This window comes from Lupinus angustifolius, unplaced genomic scaffold, assembly GCF_001865875.1.
Source record: "Lupinus angustifolius cultivar Tanjil unplaced genomic scaffold, LupAngTanjil_v1.0 Scaffold_253, whole genome shotgun sequence".
Taxonomy (NCBI): domain Eukaryota; kingdom Viridiplantae; phylum Streptophyta; class Magnoliopsida; order Fabales; family Fabaceae; genus Lupinus; species Lupinus angustifolius.
This window is the reverse complement of record NW_017727367.1, coordinates 174,204-179,878: the sequence shown is the minus strand read 5'-3', so window position 1 is coordinate 179,878 and position 5,675 is coordinate 174,204. Positions and strand designations below refer to the sequence as shown.

The window sequence follows — 5,675 nt, the reverse complement described above, 5'->3', positions numbered from 1 at the left end:
TAGTCAGTATGGAGTGGGATATGATTTAGTCACAAGGTTTAGTGTTGACACTAGCCTTGAGCTAACCACATTGGCACAACTGCAACCAACAATAATCAAAGTACACACCTTACCTCCAATCAAACATCTTGAGTGAACGATGTTTTCCCTTTGACTTGCCTCATATTCTTTGATTTGGCTTCCTAAGAGCCTCTTCATAATGAGTAAGTCACCTTCAAGCATAAAAGCGTCCTCATCCTCATCCTCCTCCTCACTTGACGCCTCAGATTGAGACTCCGCTTCTCTATTCATAACAACCATGGTTCTTCTTGTTGGTTATTGTTAAGCAATATCTCTATGGGCTAAGCACTTGAAACACTTCACATCACAACTACTAGTGTTGGAATCCATGGGTTGTTTGCCTTGGCTATTTGAGGTAGCAACTACCTCCTTAGTGCTAGATGCATCCTCCTTGGTTGAATCTTCATCCTTATTAGGCTTGTCCTTCCAACTAGTAGATGAAACCTTGAAGTGGATATTGAAGAATACTTAGAATTCTTCCTCCTTAATTGTTGCTCCACCTTCATGACTTATTGAACCAAGTCCTACAACTCCATATAATGTTGTAATTCTTGGTTAAGACCATGTAGAAATCGTGCCATAGTGGCTTCATGGTCCTCATGGAAATTTGCCTTAGCAAGGCCAATTCCATCTCTTTGAAATATTCAAATACACTCCTGAGCCTTAGGTAAGCCTTGTAGCTTGTTGTGTATGTCCATTTGGTATGAATTGTGCACAAATCTCCTTCTCACCACAACTTTCATTTCCTCCCAATAATATATAGGCTCGACTCCACACGTTCTTCTCTCCTTTCAGAATTGATCCCACCAAATTAAGGCATACTCCTTAAACTCAAAGGTAGTCACCTTCACTTTCTTGTCTTCATTGTAAGAGTTCAAAATATAATATCATTTCAGTATTAGCAAGAACATTGGGATAATTGGGTTACAAAGTAACATCATTGGATATAATCCATGTGCTATAATGCCCGGAAATCAATTAGGTCCTTGGATTTGAATTAATTTATATAGGACAGCCAACTTTCAACATGATTTTGATTTTTTTCTAAAGAGAGAAGAGTTTGTTGTATGATTACAAATTTACGTGAAACAGAACAATGTCATCTTCATTTTCGTCTCTGTCACTCTATTTAACATCATTATGCCAAGCGGTTATAACCCACCTCTACAAGCCTTTGGTGCTGAGCAATTCCATGAAGATAAAGAATTACCGTATAGCAAAGATGAAACAAATGGCAGGAACATAACACTATTATTCCAATAGTGGTATTTGGACATTTGTGATGAGAGCTTAATTAGTGTTACAATCATGTTTTATATACAAGATAACTTTGGTTGGGTAATAGGTTTTGCTATCCCTGCAATTTCAATGTTTGCAATGGTTCTCCAACAACCAGCCACATTCTTCACAAAACAAAGCATGACAGTGAAGGGAAATATTAGACATTTCAAGATCCCACCACTTCAAAATACTATTACATTATCAATAAATTTGGATGCCATTATAACAAAATTTTCGTACCAAATGCTCAACTTATTACACACCAAGACAGAGATACAAGTGTTAAACAAATGAAGGAAGTTAGAAATGGTTCTCTCAATCATAGCCACGGCTACTCTAGTTGAAATGAGAAGCTTGCAATCAGGAACAGTTCCACTTAGCATTTTTTGGGTTGCTGCCACAATTGAAAACACCAACTGTGGAATTTTTCATTGCTAAGTTACTCGCAAGAATATTTGTCTCTTGCTGCAAGATTGGCAACCTGCACATACATAGCAAGTTCAAAAAATGAGCAGGTCCATACCAATTCCAACAAACATATGGCTCCAAAATGCAAAAATAAAAAATATGTGAACAAGAGTTGCATGAACTAACATCACAAGAACCTCAAAGGCTAGAGAACTACATATGAAAGTACAAGAAGGACAACTACTCTTAACATCAGAAAGCTACAACGGTTACCTGGTTCTTGTCCTCAAGGTGGATAACCGTGGAAAATACTGAAATAGTGATGACGCTGGAGGAATCAATAATGCCTATTCCAACTTCTAACCATATACTCTCTTTCTGCCACCAGTTATAGTCTGAATAGTAATTAAATAGGTGTTAAAAAAGTAACAATCAAGCGAAAACCAGAGCAAGAATGATTCTGCCGAGATTGTCAGCATACAGGTTTCAAAAGATACAATAAAAAGGATACTCACCAGAAATCCTTATAGGTTAGGATGCCCCGATTTCAGTTACACTTTATCTTTATTAGTAGCACTTAGTGGGAGCCTTAAGAGAATAATCAGGACAAAAATTTGAAAGGGCATAATAAAGGTGGTGGTAAACAACTGTTACAATCAGCCAAAAGGAATTGGTAAAGGCTAACTAAGAATTCTCCCAAAGAAAAAAAACAGCAAACAGTTACAGATCAAGCAATCATTAGTAGCATTCATAGGCAATTTATCATATTAAAGTCAGAGAGCAAAAGGCATGGAATTTCTGGTTTCAGTTAGTAATTCAGAAAGGTTTTGTATTAACCCTTACTCAGCTATAAATAGGGAGTCACACATCAAAGAGGACAATAAAAAATAGAGCACAAACCTGGTCATATAGCAGCATAAGTACAAAGAAAAAGAGATACACACAAAAGGAGAGAGAAACGAAAAAGAGAGATATCACAAACATGCACCTACTAGTCCGTGAGAAAAGAGAACACAAAAATTGGAAAGATCAAGCAAATACACAACAGTCCAAATACACACAAAGGCAGGAACCAGAGAACAAAAGCAGGAACTCAACAGGGAGTCAGTAAAAGCAGCGTGTAGATAAGAACACATTCAGGTAAGGCAACTATCATTTTCATTACATAATTACGAGTAAAATACCCTTAGGAGAGCCTATTCCTCATAAAGATTACATACACCCATGCCGATTGGATGCATATGATAATCACAAATAATCCTCTCAGCTTGTTCTCAATAAATTAACATGCTATCTTATTATCATATGCATGTCACCCCTTAATTTAAGCACCGAAAAATACATAGAAGCAAATAAAAAGGAGATACGTTACCTTACGGGTTCTCCTCGCCTCAACCGCATGACTTATGGCTCCAAGGGGCTCATCCTTCACCGATTACCGTAATCCTGGCGTTTGGGGATCTTATGAATCCTTAGAGACACTGAAAGGAGGAAGAGAGGAGGAGATGACCCCAATCGTGATTCTACCCCCGCCAACAGAACCACCTCCAGCCATCCGAGAGAAGAACCGAATCACTGCAACTTCAAACGAGAGAGAGGAGACCGTGAACTCCCTTAAAATTTCCGTCACCACCAACAGTCCTCCGAGCCACCATAAGCCGTCGCGAACCTCCACCACCTTATTTGGGGGCTGAATCGTGCCCATTGGTAGAGCTTTAGGGATTTCATCCCTTTAGGCGTGATAATTCTAGGCAAAGGGGTAACACGGTTACCCCCTGATCTTTTATTCCTTTCCCTTTTTTATTTTATTGATTTGCTTTATTTATGTTAATTAGTTTTAACTATTTGTTTTAATTAATCTTAAGTCCTTAATATTATTTGTTTAACAATCATGTCATTATGCCTAACAAAAAGTCTACTAAAATCCTTATATTCTCATATCATATGATTGATCATTGCTTAAAGATATTTGTTTTGATAATTGGAATAAGGTAGATAGAATTTACATTTTAAATAATAATGGTATCTTTACCCTACAAATTTCATTAATATTTATTTGAACAAAAATAAAAAAACAACGCTATATTACTAAATAAATTCTATGGATTTTTTAGTAAGGTTATGGTTCGAGTTGTCTCTAACTTCTCCGAAAACGAGAAGAAGGTCTACGACCAATGCTGTCTCTAAACTATTAATTCCTGCCGTCTCTAAACTATTAATTCTATATTAATAACTAATAAACTATTTTATCATTCAATTCTATAGGCATAAATAATTGAAAATTATATTATCAAATTGATTAAGGAATTCTTATAGTAAGGTTATTGTTCGAGTTGTCTCTAACTTCTCCGAAAATGAGAAGAATGTCTACAACCAACACCGTCTCTAAACTATTAATTCTATATAAATAATCGAAAACTATTTTACCAAATAAATTTCTTGAGATTTTTATAGTGAGGTCACGGTTCGAGTTGTCTCTAACTCGTCTGAAAATGGGAAGAAGGTCTACGACCAATAGCGTTTCTAAAACTATTAGCCTCATCGAATCGAAACAATTACATATTTTGAACAAAATTCAAATTAACCAATTCAATAAACTAATACTTATAAAACATAATGGTATTTTCCCAAATCACTAACAATCAATCAAAGTAGAAACAATTTTTTGAACTACAACTACGTAAGCCTTGATCCCCTTAATAGGGGTACGTAGGACCAAAGTCAATATTGTCAGGCTCAATAATAAAAAATAAAAAATATTATGTTTTACTAATTTAATTTCTAAATAAATAATTTTTAAGGGTATAAAAGTCCATGTTAGTAGCGAGGGTACCGTTTTAATACGGGCGGACGGGGTGCTAATACCTTCCCCGATCTGTAATCGACTCTCGAGCTCAGAATCTCTGCTTAAAGACCATATTATCCTAATTGGGCTTACTATAGAGTTTTCTACGTTTCAACCACAAAAAATGTGGTGGCGACTCCAAATCAATAGGGAGAGGTAGAATCGAGTTCGCCTCCTCCCAAGTCGTAGAGCCGGTCTTCCAACCGAAAATCGGGTCGCGACAACTGAAACTCTCAAAGTAGATTACTAAGCATATTTCATCCAACTTTAAAACTAAATGAATATGAAACCAAACATATTTCCAAAGAAAAACACTAATAAATGAAGAGAAATCAACTCATAACATGACATCTGATCTAATAGTGTAAGGCCATATTATATCTCTAAGATAACCAAAAGGACAAAGGTTCGACGCAACGCTTGTGGGGAACAAGTGAGAAATCAAATAGTAAAAGAGTAGAGATAAGAGAATAGCACAATGAATTTGGTAACGATGTTCGACCAATTTTGCTTACATCCCTAGAATCTTTGAGAGGCTACCACTATGTATTAGAGAATAAATATTTGTGTGTATGACTTTTGTTCTCATTGTTACATTAGGTTTAAATAACATATATAGCCCTCTACCTCAACCCCTTTACATCAACCCAAGTTCATAACTTGTATTGCTAACAAGAGAATATGAGTCATTGCACAATAATATCCACCTTGGCGAATATCATCAATCCATCTTTTGTCGCTGGGTTGGGGTCGCTCCATAGTCCAGCATTAGTGAATGTGCAGCAAACTCAGACAATGCATGAACTTATCTACAGTAACCGGCTTGGTTAACATATCATTTGTTGGGGTAAAGTTAGAGTATAACACACATGGAGGGAGGTGAATAAGTGTAACGGTTCAGTATAGCCGCTTTTCCGGTTAATTACAAATATCAAAATACAGACCAGAATAATCGATTATTCATATAAACTAATCCATTATTCAGTAAATCGAAATCTTGGAAAATTTAGGTTTCTTGTTGATCAAGTTTCACGAAAATAGTTCTATCTGATTCAATTGCTTAACAACAATATACTAAACA

The 5,675-nt window shown here is 36.1% G+C and overlaps 1 long non-coding RNA gene across 1 annotated transcript; it reads right to left on the bottom strand.

Annotated features, from left to right (window-relative positions):
* Positions 1–1,522: 1,522 nt before the first annotated feature.
* Positions 1,523–3,113, bottom strand: LOC109340798. The gene is made up of 2 exons (XR_002106841.1): positions 2,023–3,113; positions 1,523–1,822 (listed from the first exon to the last, which is right to left on the bottom strand). It is a non-coding gene; the product is annotated as an uncharacterized LOC109340798 (long non-coding RNA).
* Positions 3,114–5,675: the final 2,562 nt, after the last annotated feature.